This window comes from Amblyomma americanum, chromosome 1, assembly GCF_052857255.1.
Source record: "Amblyomma americanum isolate KBUSLIRL-KWMA chromosome 1, ASM5285725v1, whole genome shotgun sequence".
In the NCBI taxonomy this organism is placed as follows: Eukaryota; Metazoa; Arthropoda; class Arachnida; order Ixodida; family Ixodidae; genus Amblyomma; species Amblyomma americanum.
Genome location: NC_135497.1, coordinates 390,462,179 through 390,477,373, shown reverse-complemented (window position 1 = coordinate 390,477,373; position 15,195 = coordinate 390,462,179). Strand labels below are relative to the sequence as shown.

Below are 15,195 nucleotides of genomic sequence, written 5' to 3'. Positions count from 1 at the left end.
CAAAGTTCATTGCAACGTCTCTATTTTCCTTTGTTTTGCCAACGTTCGCTGTCTGCCAGGCGCTGCCACTCAAGCCCTTTGAGGCTTTGGTAGGCCTGATTTATGTTGTCTGGCAATTGACATGAATAAAAGTTCTATCTATCTATCTATCTATCTATCTATCTATCTATCTATCTATCTATCTATCTATCTATCTATCTGCCCTGCCCTGCCCTGCCCTGCCCTGCCCTGCCCTGCCCTGCCCTGCCCTGCCCTGCCCTGCCCTGCCCTGCCCTGCCCTGCCCTGCCCTGCCCTGCCCTGCCCTGCCCTGCCCTGCCCTGCCCTGCCCTGCCCTGCCCTGCCCTGCCCTGCCCTGCCCTGCCCTGCCCTGCCCTGCCCTGCCCTGCCCTGCCCTGTCTGTCTGTCTGTCTGTCTGTCTGTCTGTCTGTCTGTCTGTCTGTCTGTCTGTCTGTCTGTCTGTCTGTCTGTCTGTCTGTCTGTCTGTCTGTCTGTCTGTCTGTCTGTCTGTCTGTCTGTCTGTCTGTCTGTCTGTCTGTCTGTCTGTCTGTCTGTCTGTCTGTCTGTCTGTCTATCTGTCTATCTATCTATCTATCTATCTATCTATCTATCTATCTATCTATCTATCTATCTATCTATCTATCTATCTATCTATCTATCTATCTATCTATCTATCTATCTATCTATCTATCTATCTATCTATCTATCTATCTATCTATCTATCTATCTATCTATCTATCTATCTATCTATCTATCTATCTATCTATCTATCTATCTATCTATCTATCTATCTATCTATCTATCTATCTATCTATCTATCTATCTATCTATCTATCTATCTATCTATCTATCTATCTATCTATCTATCTATCTATCTATCTATCTATCTATCTATCTATCTATCTATCTATCTATCTATCTATCTATCTATCTATCTATCTATCTATCTATCTATCTATCTATCTATCTATCTATCTATCTATCTATCTATCTATCTATCTATCTATCTATCTATCTATCTATCTATCTATCTATCTATCTATCTATCTATCTATCTATCTATCTATCTATCTATCTATCTATCTATCTATCTATCTATCTATCTATCTATCTATCTATCTATCTATCTATCTATCTATCTATCTATCTATCTATCTATCTATCTATCTATCTATCTATCTATCTATCTATCTATCTATCTATCTATCTATCTATCTATCTATCTATCTATCTATCTATCTATCTATCTATCTATCTATCTATCTATCTATCTATCTATCTATCTATCTATCTATCTATCTATCTTCTGGCATGTCGTTTGTAGAAGCTGCGATCCTGCGCTCCCCTGAAGTGACCCGGATGCCCTAGAAGACGACGGAGCAGACGACGGTGTTGACAAAATGCAATTTCGTTTGATGCCAGATAAAATCACTAAGTTGCGACAAAAACAGCGAAGAAAAGCGCCGTATCTCAAGCTGGCGAATATCGTGGATAAGTTGAACGCAATTGGCATGATGGAGAGTAGCTGCGATGCATTAATTTGCGCGACACTGGCACGCTCACCGGAGATCATGAAACTTAACAGCTTAATCTGTGACCAGTACAAGCGGATTGCTTTGATATCAACTGCGTTACGAAACTACGTCGATACTTGCGTCTCACTTTAGCTAATATGCAACAACGGCTAGCACTTGTCGCATCCTGATCGCGTGTAGTTTAACAAGCAAGAGCCCACTAGCGCATCGAAGCAGCCGTGTTTTCGAGTTCGTATCGTTACGATAAATACGAGCTGTTTTGGCACGTACTGGAATTGAAGTTCTCAGCCTGTGCGTCACGTACGGTGACGATGGCGTCGCGGACGATCTTAACTAAGACTCACCGCAACGCAGCCGATAACCCAAGCATATGGGCGTTAAAGGTTGTTCACCAGTACTGCAAACGTGGGCATAAAGTATCGCTCAGTCGCCGCGCCAGTCGCTCACTGCTCGATTTTCCAGCCTTCCGAGTGAAGGTCGCAAGCTGCTCGACGCCAGAAATTTGATGAAACAGCATGTGGAATGGGACTCAAAATATTACAGATACCGGATATAATTATAATGAGAGACGCTGTCTAAACCCTATATGATGCATTAAACTAAGATTAAGGAGCACATTCACTGCATGATAAACCATAAACTGATGAACTGCAACCTGCAGAGCATAAATTATGGTGATGTAAAAGGAAAAATATGGGAAAAACAACCTGCTACCATCAACGGTTTATTTGTCTGCAGAGCTTGTACGGCACAGCCGCTGGCTTACATAGATCTGCTCAACAATACTTGTGCACTCACGCACAGCAACGCTCCTGGGACAGCATGGTGTGGAAACGTCATCGATGTCTTGCCCAAGTCTGTAAAAAGGAATGAGCATGATCACCTACAGGAATGGCAGCAGTACAGAAGTATTCTTGCCACGTTATGAGTCCTTCGGGCTGCAATTCAGTAGACTACCATAAGAACTCATTCCCTCATATAGCCTCCGCAGTTAAGATGGGCAAGTACTATTTAGGGACGCACTGAGGACTCCATCTAATTTTTGTTTCATGCAAAAACTGAGTCACAGACTCTGTGGCACTTTCTGCCTATGTTAATCGCATTTATTGCAGTCAACCGAATTTAAAAATGGGAGATTTTTTCCACTACTCAGTTAGCAGTTTCCATTTGTGACGTCAAGACCAAAAAAGACTCCGTGATGACTGTTTTGAAGTGAATGGCGGTGCACCGTACCTTCAAGCATATGCTCACAATAACTGCCATGAGAGCACCAGTTTGCTTGTGAAAACGACCACTGGTAGTGGTACCTGCATTTTATTAGACACTGACTTCAAAACCTCTTTTCAGTGAAAGTAGGTTCCTTCAAATTAGAACGCAGGAATTTATCAATACAGACCATCATCATCAGCCTGACTACGCCCACTGCTAGACAAAGGCCTCCCCCATGTCTCTCCAATTAACCCAGTCCTTTCCCAGCTGCACCCACCGTATGCCTGCAAACTTCTTAATTTCATCCCTCCACCTAACTTTCGGCCGCCCCCTGCTACACTTGCCTTCTCTTCGAATCCGCCCCATTGCCCTACCAACATTTTTTGATTTGTTTATGTTACCCCTAAATGCCCTCTACTGGAGCACCTGGGATACCTTTTAATATTACATTAAACAGGGGAAAGATTAATAAACAAAATTAGCATAGCCAAAGGCAAGCAGGCCGCTACTCATAGCTATTTGTACCTAGCACAAAAATATGGATACTCTTTTCATCCAACCATTCGTACTTCATCAAAATACAAAAATATGATTTCAAGTCAGTTTTCAAATGGAACACTTGTCGCAAAAAAATTTCCCTGCAAAGAGGTAGATATTCAAACAATAAACCTGAAAGCAAACTGAAAATACGTGGTTACCTTTAAAATCCTTCAGACCCGAGAAAAGAATCCTTTGGCTGCAGCGCATACTTAAGTCTGACTAAGCGTAACTCTAGTACTCTACACAGAATATAAAAAATGTGGTCAGGAAATCATTTATTTCTGCTTTAATTACTATGTAAGTATTCTACTTACGCACTATAAAAGCATTCAACCATTAGCTCCTTATCTTGAGCAAAGGTATACACCAGTTAAGACGGCGAAATGAACTAGTTGGTAAGAATTCATACTCAATTAAAACAGCGCAAAAAACACTAACACCGAGAGAACGTAAACCCAGTCCTGACTCGCAGTTTAATACCAACAGAAACTTATTTACAACCTCAAGATATGCAGTGTGGGAAGGTGTGCAATCCAAAAAGGCCGCAACAGGACACATGTTCTCCGTCACTGCTGCGCTAAAAATGCAGATTCCTTATATTAGCGAATGAAGAGACTGCTGATGAAATCACCTCCATTTCCCCTGATATGAAAGCCTTCTGACACTTCCCACATTAACTGATCCCAGTGAAGGAATATGAAAGAATAAAAATCTGATCCCAGTGAAGGAATATGAAAGAATAAAAAATCTTAATCCTTATGCAACAATTTTTCTTTCATCCTTTCAACTACGCCGTTCACACGAGGCACAGTGCGCTGAAAGATGTGAACCTATCAGCGTAACTACGTAAAAAATTCTCTTCCTGCTACCCGCTGACACCCCGGTGTCCGACTGATATAATATTGACCACAAAACATTAGCACCTATGGCACCAACAATGGCAGGTAGCCTGTCTTGTGTCTGACACTAAACTCAAGCGGTATGCAATCTTCCTTGGTGCGAGAAACCGCACATACTTTTACCTCTAACTCACATTGCCAAGGCAATGAGATAGCTTATTAAGGTAGTATGACAGCAACCATGTTCCCTACCAGCCTATCCTGAGCTGGTGTCTTCACTTGGCCTTGTATCAAACCTGCACACACATATACAACCAGATCTTGTGAATAGCTGGTTATTGCTAATTTTTTAGACCGAATGGCAACAGCATATGATGGTGGCAAAATCTACTGAGCATTTACCTGCGCTAAGTGTTTTACACTGTTTCTACCACTGCTTGCAAAAGAGGCAAAGGGAAGAATCCTGTTTACTGTCTCGACATGTGTTTTACTCAGCTCTGCCTTTAGAGGGTATGAGCTTAAAACACGGTCATTTAACCAGACAAGACTGCAAAAAATAAATCGCCATGACTTCTTTCAATATTCTAGAAATATGAGCTCAACATATGGTCCTGTTCAAAGGAGCACTAAAAAGGATTCTGAGCTCACCTTTTTATGATGGGAACTCGATCTACACGCTGCAAGCTTTCTTAGAAACTTTGAATAGTCCTGTGGAGCTGATTTTGATATTACATTAGATGAAACGTCCCGTTTCCCACCTTTTTTGTTTCTTTAATTGACCAAGAGTAGGAGTCAACCAATTTGAGGAGTGCCTTGCAGTCAGTCACATGGTGGCTTGCCACTTGCCATCGGCGGTGTGATACGTAGTAATACAGGGAATGATCTGTGAAAACAGTTCACGGAGATTTTTATTTGTGGGCCTAATTGGCAGCTATGCTGTCTGCAACTAAAAATATTCGTAGAAACCTGAAAGCAAAGCACAAAACAAGAGCTGCCACGTGACTGGCTGAAGGCACTCCCCGCGCTAGTTGACTCCTACTCTCAGAGGTCAGTTAAAAAAAATGGTGGGAGCTAGGACATCTAATCCAATTTAACAGAGAAATTGGCTGCACAAGACAAAAAATCGAAGTTTCCAAGAATGCTCGGAGCATGTAGATAGAGTTTTGACGGCACAAATACCAGCTCAGAATCCTCTTTACTACACCTTTAAAGAACTGCGTTGCATCTAAACATTTCACACTTTCCCTGCGGCACTTCCACAGCACAATGAACGTGAATAAATACTGAGACTTCAGGAACAATCAAGGAAAGTTGGCATCATTTAACAAACCATTAAACCAGTAAAAGATCATTTACATATCTCACCATTGTTGAAATCGACATCACATAAGGAAATTGCTAGCTGTTTGTGAATGTTGCTATAGTCGGATACATATCAAGAGAGAAGCAGCAGATACCATTCAAAGGAGGCGCTCCAGCCGATGACGTCGAACAATTTTTCTTACGCCATGGTTAATTTGCTTTCGTCTGGCTCTCCCTACGACGCCACCCTAGCAGGTCAAAGGGGATTAACCACATTTTGAGAATAAGTCCTCGCCATTGGCTGGGTGCAATCATTTGAGGGGCATTTGCTGCTTTGTTTTGAATTTTACCCAACTATATAATAATTTCACAAAAGGTGTTACACCCAACCAAAAATCAAAACGTCAATCTTGCACAACCACAGGCTTTGAAATCTCATCATTTTTTCACATTCACTATGCACCACTTTGGAAATTCCACAAGACGAGTGTCTCAGGGGTTTAGATTCAAGCTAGTCACTTGAATGCGACGTATTACACTGATACGCCTAGAATAGCGACAGAAAGAGCGCATATTTATTTTCCGCATCCTTAACCTGTTGCACGGGTAAAGAACCTTCCTCCTGTAATTCTGCTGTCGTCAGCACCTAACAACTTCAGACAGAGCCGAGTAACATACAAGTCGAGAGCCTTTAAAAAGCAGGCTTCCCTTACTGCCTTTGCAGGCAGTGGCAAAAACAGAGCTGAAGCAGTGGTAGAAAGTTCCCAACAATGTGAAAGAGGCTGAACACATAACTAGATCAAGTATGTGGCACTACCAAAAATAGTACACATTTCTCTTAGCCTCCAAAAAAGTGGTGGCAAAATATGTCGAGCTAGTGTTTTCTTCAGCACCCTCTCCACACATATACTTAATAAAGGTCAAAATAAATGTTTTTAATTATGTCATTCCCCTTGCATTTTAGTTAAGTTTGTGATTACTTAAGGTGGAGATGCACATTTATGTCATTGCTTGCCAATTGACACTGAAGTGTTCAACCATCTTCAAATTCCTTAAAACCATCACAGTTTATTACATTACTAAGGCAAATCTTATCCCAGCTTGTTTCTTACGAAAAAAATTTCTATGCCAAAACTGCCGTCTCAAGTTTCGAAACTCGTATAACAATAAATAAATAATAAACTCGAAACAGGTACAAAACTGCGATTTTTCAATTTTTGATGTAATTTTATGTTCACAGTAATCATTACAACTACTTTCTAAGTTGGCTGCCAGACAAAGAAGCCAAAAGAATGTTTCAGCGATTAGAAACCGTAAGCACTAAGAAAAAAATTTCTTAATTTAAGTAAAGTAGCTTTTTGTCCCATATTAAGGTGTGAATTCATTGTGAGGTGATACTAGTAAAAATATGAAAGGTAGTAAGCTGCACATTACCATTGAATGCAATTCATTCTGGAGAGTGATTGAAGTAATTTTTGTATTAGGCTAGAAAACAGTGTTGAAAGCTGAGCACCGATGCCAAACCTCAACGTTGCTCTGTGCCTGCTCTTTACTGCAGTGCTCACTAGAGCCGGTTGCAAACCATATATAAGCAGTGCTGCAAGGTGCTCCAAATGGATGTTCCTATGTTTGTGGGTTGAAAGGCCTGGTGGCATGTTCATCCATGTTTGAACACTTGAAACAATTGGGTCACTGATTACGATGTAATTCTAGCATGCACAGTTGAAGTACCACTGGCTGTTTCACACGTAGAGAGAAACTGGGAGTGCGACACTGCCACAATTTGAGAACCGCTGCTGCCAAGAGCCAGCTAGAAGGGGCGCATATTTATTTGCCATCAATTCTCCCCAGCTGTCAGCAACTGTGCTTTGCGAAGCACGGTAGCCATCCACTCCCAGTTTTCCCTTAAGTGGGAAAGAGCCTGCACATGAAGACGATGTGATGAAACACTACTGTTCTTTCCAAGGTGCTCTTTTAAACCACTTAGTGAAATCAATTTGTTTTTCTTGAATGACTTCAAGAAAGCAGAAGACAGCACCATCATTTCATAGTGCTTCTTGAATCTGTGCAATGAGGAGTGTGGCTGCAGCTGTCTTTGGTCCACATCTCCAGTTACCACGAGGGTTGACTTGATGCTTCTGCTTAGTGGCCATTTAATTTTTATTTTTTGTAACCGTGCCCTTGAGTAGACCTCGGTACTCCAGAAGATGAAAGCATTCAAGCCCAGCACACCACCTGCAGCACTGCTTAAACCTACACTTGCAGCTGGCTCCAGCATGCACTGTACTGAGGAGCGGGCAGGGAGCAATACCACGGTAGGGCATTGATGCTGTACTTGCAGAATGCTTTTTAGAACAAAAATTAGCCGAATTAAACTTGTGATAATAAATGCGACTGAATGGTATTGTGCAGCTTGCTACCTGTCTTATGCTTACCAGGACCACATCACTATGCAACTGACAGCTGAATATGCCACAGAATGCAACTTTTCTCCAATTTAGGATTTTTTCTGGCATGGCTTAGGTTTTCTCATCGCTGAAATATTTTATAGGCTGCTTTGCCATTCATACAACGTTTGTGAGACCATAATATTTGGTAAATAATTTCAAAAATAGATAGCTTTCCACCTTTTCCAGTTTAAAACTATTGAAACATGAAACAAATTAATTTCAAATTTTTGTAAGTGAAAGCATAATGTCTAGTCTAAAAAAATTGATAGTCAAGCGTTCTTTATTAAGCCAAATGAAAAGTGATAGTGCATGCATGTGGTACTTCAGATATCTTTAGAACATTCACCTTTCCACTGTGCAGAAAACATATAAGATCATGCACCTGCATAGTGCTTCACATGTTTATGATGTGCATGATTGCATGTCTGCGCGAGCACAGACTAAAAATAAAAAAAACACTTCGCTATTTCATAATGCCCGCTGCAAGCGCAAAGTAGCTGATTCGATGGTTGAATTGAGAAAGAAGCTGCTTCACCAGCCGCATAGCAAGCATACGCACCATGAATGTAGTTCTGAGCTTTGCGGTTCTGATCTTGCTGTGTACAATGGCTGTACACAACCAGAGTGCACAGAATGTCCAGCGAAAGCTTCAGCGCTGATGTTTGCAGCTAACCTTCCTTTCAGTTATCGCTTTTGCGCTGTTTTAACAACGAGACCTTTTGCACCGTCGGCTATGCTCGCCATGCTGCCTTCTTCGCATTTCGACGCTAATGGCCCCATATGACGATTTAGCGTTTCTCCAGAAAGCTCACGAGTACGCCACTCGCTATCACGACTCAAATCTACAATGGACGTTACCACGTGTTTCTAGCTTTTCTTACACGTATATCTATAAGTGTTGTTTTCTGGTTAAAATGACGTAAGTGCTTTCGTGTGATCCTACCTACCAGTCTAGCCTGACTTAATATTTCCCTTTAGTGCCCCTTTAAGATGGGGCCACAGCACAATTGTTTTTTTTTTTGCAAAAACAAGCTGGGGTAATGATTCTTCTAGTAATAGATAAACTATATGCATTTTTTAAAGGAAATCGAAGATGCTCGAACAAAATCTGTGTCAGATGGCTTGGAATGACCCAATTTCAAGTTTATAAACTAAAATACACCATCACAAAGTTATTCAGTCTTGTCACATGTCAGCTGCACAAAAAACATGCACTGACGTCACATCAACTGGTGTCTGCTGAAATTGCTATTTTTGTGTTGTGTACCCAGATATCTCATCCAATCCACTAGATACATCATGATACTTATGTGAGCACACTTATCAGTTGTGTTATAGGCAGCACCTTTCCCACAGAATGATGTATGAAGTCTTCAGCATACTTTTCTGTGAATACATCACAGTGAAGGGATAAGGAAAGGCAGCTGCTCTACAAGACAAGAATGCATAAATAATCATGCACCACAGGTCTTTTCTCCTCCAACTGCACCAATAACCCAAAGTGTCATTAAAAACTTTAGGTGCTCTTTGAATGACACGAGAAAGTTTTACTGGCTGAAATGAAACAGTTATGGTATTAGTGTGGCCGCACCTGGATGTGCAGGTAGAGCAGTCAGACCCCATGACACAGCACAGCTGTGCAACAAGCAGGCAGTGATATTCCTGCTCTCTGCAGTAAAAAAATGAGATAAGAACATCATCATAAGAATCAGAATCATTCAAAGCAAATAAAAAAATAGACACTATACCACATGCAAAATGGTATTGGGGCGGTTGGTTCAGCATTTTCCAAAACATTGCTCGAAGAGACAGACAGAAGGATGAGAAGCACTACACACATTGCACTGAATTAACAGAAGAATTTTATTCATTAAGCACTACAATATACACAGTGCAGAAAAAAGAGCCAACAATCAGTCCCGTCACATGCTCCATCATTATTTTCATCTTTCCCCTTCCAGAAGTACCCTTTGTTTCACTTGAAGCGATAGCTATGCACTGCTCACGCATGTCTTTATAATCAAAGATTATATGCAATACAGTGATAGTTGACCGAAACTGAGATGAAAAAGCACAGGAAATTATTGAGCGTAAAACAATATTTGATTATAAAGACACATGCATAAGTAGCACCTCCCTATCACTACTAGCAGAAGAGGCATTTTTGGAAGAGGGAAGATGAGGGTAACGATGGAACGTGACAGGACTGATTGTTGACTGCTTTATCTGCATTGAACATCTAGAAATGCTTCATGAATAAAATTTAGTTGCCAGTTCAACATAGCGTGTGCGTCATCATCATTCTGTCCACATCTTCCAGCATTGCTCAGAATAATATATACCAAAGCTGAAGTACATCCAGCACACGAGGTTTTCCTCTTGGGTTGGCTCATACAAAAACTGCAGCTTTTTTTGCTTTTCATCACAACATTCAACACACTAACCGCTCTCGCTACGCCAGGTAGCCTGCAGACTGTCTTTAACCTTTTATAAGGTACAAGCTGCACACATGTCTCCCCATGGCCGGTCTAGAGGGGAACGTGTTCTCTATTTCTTACGGCCTGTGCAAAGGGGTCTGTTTCTGCCTCTTGCCACATCGCGATGGGGTCGCCACTGCCCCACCGCTGCATCCGCCATTCACGCGGGAGGAGAAGGTGCGTTCACTCCCAGTTTGGTCCACGTCATTGGTAACCATCAGGCCCGTATGTTTCATCCTTTGCACTGTATGCAAATACTGTGAATCAGACCCCTTTCCTTTGTTTTGCTATGTGAGAAATCTGAAACGAATTAATGTTTGTGCATGCTTGCCTTCAGTCCGACAGTGCATGATAGCATGTATTCTTCAAGCACAAATGTCAACCGTTCTACACTTTACATTTCACAAAAAGTCAAGACTCTCAGCCTCTGTAGTTCATCTTCTGGCAGGTCTGCATCAGTGTGCAGATTGACGTGCCATGTGGAGCATTAACATGGCAATTTTCAAAGTGTAAAGAATTCTGCAGCATTATTATAGCTCCTGAAATTTCAAGCACAGCAGCTTTAGCTTTGCAAAACAGTGGCATTAGCAGGAAATCATGCCGCACCCAAGCAAAGCGCATCATATAATTCGTGAATGGAATGGGCACTGAAAAACCCCAACACTGGCCACAGGAGCGCGGTGCGATGACAGCACGTTGCACACACGTAACGTCCAAGAGGCATAGATCTGCTCCTCTTGGATGGAAAGGCATTTTGATGTTTGCCGGTGTCTCAAGACCTTCCATTTCCCCAGATGGCAATGCATAAATTATTTCTTGAAAATAACTGCCAGCACGAGCTAACTGCCAGCAAGTCAAAGTTCGGAACTGCGCTTTGAATAAAATCGGCCTTCGCTAGCAAACAGACTTATCTCAGAGGCAATGACAGCCAGTGTGACACAATGTATTCTCCTGCATTTGTACAGCCTCCTCGTCCCTTTTGATAAACCTCCCAAGAACATGAACTTTCCTCATATCATTAAGGAAACGAAGATACACCAAAAAAGATTATTCTTCTCAACCTAGCATAGGTAAATTAAAGCACACTGCAATGTTTTATGCTAGTTTGCTTAGCTTAAGATGTAAGGAGCTGAAAATTAAGGTTTGTGATGCTGACATGTTAATAAGTTTCTGAATTTAAAAAAAATAGAGGGCAGTGAACATTCAATTGCATGCACGGCTGACCATAATCTCAGCTCTTCTTTTATAAAAATGTTTAAATGAAATATTTTATTGGTAGCTTCTTCAGGGTATGCTGCAAATTAAATGTATACGTAGACAGCAAAATAGGGTGCTCTTTATTATTGCTTAAACAATTCATCGGACATAATTTCTGAAATTGCAATACTCGGTACGCGTCACTATTTGTGCCAGCACACACAACTTGTACTGTTGCTTTCTGGTGACGTTAGGCAGACAAGAATGCCTACAAGCAAACTTGCGCTTAACACGAAATCTGCTCATTGGGAAAACTCATGTCCTCAAACATCTAGCAGTTCGGCGGCAGCAATAACACCAACATTACAGTTTTTCCTGATACTTGCTAACACATTAGTCATTAGTATTCCTTCGAGGTATCGATACAGGTCTCTCGTTTAAGGAAGTTGTGAGGTATATAGGGGGTAAAATAATTCAGGACATGTGAAAAAAAATATCAGCGTAATGAAGTATTATATACATTGCCCCGCAATATTTATTTGACAGTCAAATGTTAGTGTATGTGAGTCTGACTATGCTCCACAAGTATCGTCTCAAGCAAGCAGCCAATAATGGCAGTACAGGATTTACCACTCGCACGTTGCGGACACTTTTGCCCCCGATGGTACATTTTCATGAGGTGAGCTTCAAAACCCACTATCTGAGTTTTCCTTTTCTTCCCCTTAGCATTAAGCATCATTTAATCATGGACCATGAGACGTGCAAGAAAATTACCAGAGTACTTCCTTCTAGATGAGGAATGAGTGATTCCTGCTGTTAAATATTTTAACCGAGCACATTTTGTGATGAATTTGTGCGTATGTGGGCTGCACTGAAGACGCGCAGGCTCAGCATTCTGTTTTTTTTTAAATTTCGGTGTTGCACTCACCATGAACCAGTGGCCGACAGCAGGAACCAGGTGAATGCCACCCACCACCGCAGATACAGGCAGGGAGCAAGCGGTCGGGTCTTCACGCCTCTAGCAACAGCAGACGAAGTAACTTCTGGAGAAAAACTCCCATTGCTTCTGCGGTGATTGTACAGGCCGCAGGAAAGAGTGAAGTGGTCCCCTTGACACCAGCTTGGCCTGATATGCATACAAATGGTAAAAGTGCATTCAGAATGATTCTGAAAATCCAATGACATCATTTTCAAGCCGGTTTGACCACACGTTTTGTAGAAGAATGGTGAACACATTTGCACCAATGACTTCGTTTCTTTTAAAAAGACCTCAAATGCGATGCCTATGTTTTATCTACCTATAAGAACACTTGCAATATATTTGAAGATTGCTTCGAGGCAGTTTACTGATGGAAAAGGCTGAAACGGTCAACAATTTTTCCAAATTTATTTTCCCACCAGTGCGGGCCACATCAAACTGAACAACTGTAACCCTTATTGATGTACTTCATGTCTACCCCTCATGTAATAATACCCTGTAATGGGGCCTTTGAGTATGAATATATAAATAAACAAGTAAATACCCATGCTTGTAAATACACACAGAACACCATTACCAAAAGAGAAAAACATTCTGAGTGGTTTGTTTTATTGTTAGGTAGTAATGAGCACGTAAAATATGTTATGTAATGTATGATATTCGTTTGCCGGCACTTGAAGCAAAAGGAACGCGAATCCCCGAATACTACAAAGGGTTCAACATTTTTCACATACTGTAATGGCTGAAATGCAATTCGTTTAAACCAGCATGATTATCCAATGTGTACTGAAATTCAAAAGCTTATTTAAATGCTGTCCTGAAACAAGCAATAACATAACACTGCCGGAATTCAAGCGCTCCTTTTCATTCCATACAACTCACAAAGTTTACTTTTACGAGGAGGCAAGACCCATGCTGTAGGCTCCAAAGTGGATGCAGACAAGCCGCATGCGACGAGCCACGATCCACCTGCGAACACTCGTTATTAGAGAGCATAGTGATATAAGAAATGAAAGAATGTGTCACAACATTGATTCCCCTCAGTTATGAATAGAGAAAGAGAGAAAACTAGGATATTTAATGCAATCAGCTCCCCTAAAATTGCAGTCTGTCAACACAAGTACTCTGCTATCATGACAACTGCCAAAACCTGTTAAAGCACCAAGTAAACCCCAGAAAAATAAAGGCAGCACACACAAAATGCGAGCATGAGTGAAAGGATTCAGCAGGCATTAATTACGCATTGTAACACGCAACAGACGTGACGCCCTTTATATCCAATCATGATGAAAATTTACAGGAGCAAAAAGACGCAGAAACACAAAAAGCTTGACAAATGAGTGTTCAATTTTTAACAGTGATTAGCAAATGGTAGACAGACTTGCGCTGAAGCTTCTCCACATACTAAAAGCCTGTAAAGAGAAGCCCATTCCTGTATATTATGGCATTCCTTTTGTGAAAAGAACCACACAGGAGAACTGAATGGGCATGCTCCGAATTATAATGCATCTTTTCAGCTAATGATAAGGATTGCAAGCGAATAACTCTCCGAGTTGCACAATCGCAGCATTTGAAAGCTGGCCTGCAAGTACTCTCGTTGCCGCTTACTTTTGCACTAACTGAGAAATTTTACATTGTGCTAAATAGGCGCACTAAAGTTTCCGTTCAACGGATTCGCAACAGGCATGCAGCATATATTATAATCGGCGACAGCTTTCTGTGGCTGCGAAGCAGAAAATACGAGCGCGAAACGCTGGCTCTCACAAGCGCGCTGCACGCACGCGCTCACGAACCAACGACGCAAGCTTGTGAGCCGGCGGTGAGAGCTCGTAGCTTCCGCTGCATAGTCACTCCTTCAGAGGCAACTTCACAGAAAGCTGCATCCGAGTCTATAGAGAATATTCTTACCTTCAAAACTCCGTTCGTGACGAAGTCAACGGCACCGAACCTTTGGCGCAGACATCGGCACAAGACCTGCTACACAATGAGCACATTCTAACACATAAGAAGCACATTAACAACGTTCATGCACTGCGATTTCAAAACTGAGACTGCACCGACTTCTTTGCGACGACCTAGAACAAAGGGGAAACTGACGAGAAGAAGCTTCGTCGGCTGCCACTGACCCTGTTTGCCACGTACGGCGCGTTTACAGCGGTACGCGAACCTACACTCTTCTGTGGTTACATGCGTGCACGAGCCACACTACAATGCAGGACGGTACTGCACAAAACACTGAAAACCCGTCCTCGTTACAACCGCGCAAACAGCGGCGCACGCCATAATAGACGGGAAAATAACATCGACGGTATAGTGACGGAGGTGACGAAGGCCACTGGCTGGCCTGGCCCTCTGCCGGGCAAAAACGCCATGCTGAGTTTCAGTTTCGGTGTTTTGTGAAACGACTGGTATTTCTTCACGACGGGCACAGGGAAAGTTTACACACAAACTTTTGCTGGTATTCTACCGCTTTGGAGGGCGCAAAATTGCCAGCAGCTACTAATATCGCGACGAAAAGCTAACGATGCCACGATATTTTAATACTTGGATGGCGGTTCAGAGTTAATGCTCGAGGAAACAGTGTCTTGATAGATCCGCAACACGCATTCACGCGGTACGAATTCTGTCCACTATTTCGCTTGCCCTGCGGCTGTCTCCGTCTTCTCTCT

General features: G+C 42.0%; 1 long non-coding RNA gene across 3 annotated transcripts; it reads right to left on the bottom strand.

Annotated features, from left to right (window-relative positions):
- Positions 1–2,244: 2,244 nt before the first annotated feature.
- On the bottom strand, positions 2,245–14,820 carry LOC144115704 (uncharacterized). 3 transcript variants are annotated; one of them, XR_013311515.1, is made up of 7 exons: positions 14,653–14,820; positions 14,435–14,503; positions 13,409–13,495; positions 12,476–12,673; positions 9,465–9,542; positions 4,374–4,417; positions 2,245–2,390 (listed from the first exon to the last, which is right to left on the bottom strand). It is a non-coding gene; the product is annotated as an uncharacterized LOC144115704 (long non-coding RNA). The 3 variants fall into 3 exon arrangements; XR_013311514.1 differs by having other exon boundaries at positions 13,409–13,504; positions 14,435–14,820; XR_013311513.1 differs by having other exon boundaries at positions 14,435–14,820.
- Positions 14,821–15,195: the final 375 nt, after the last annotated feature.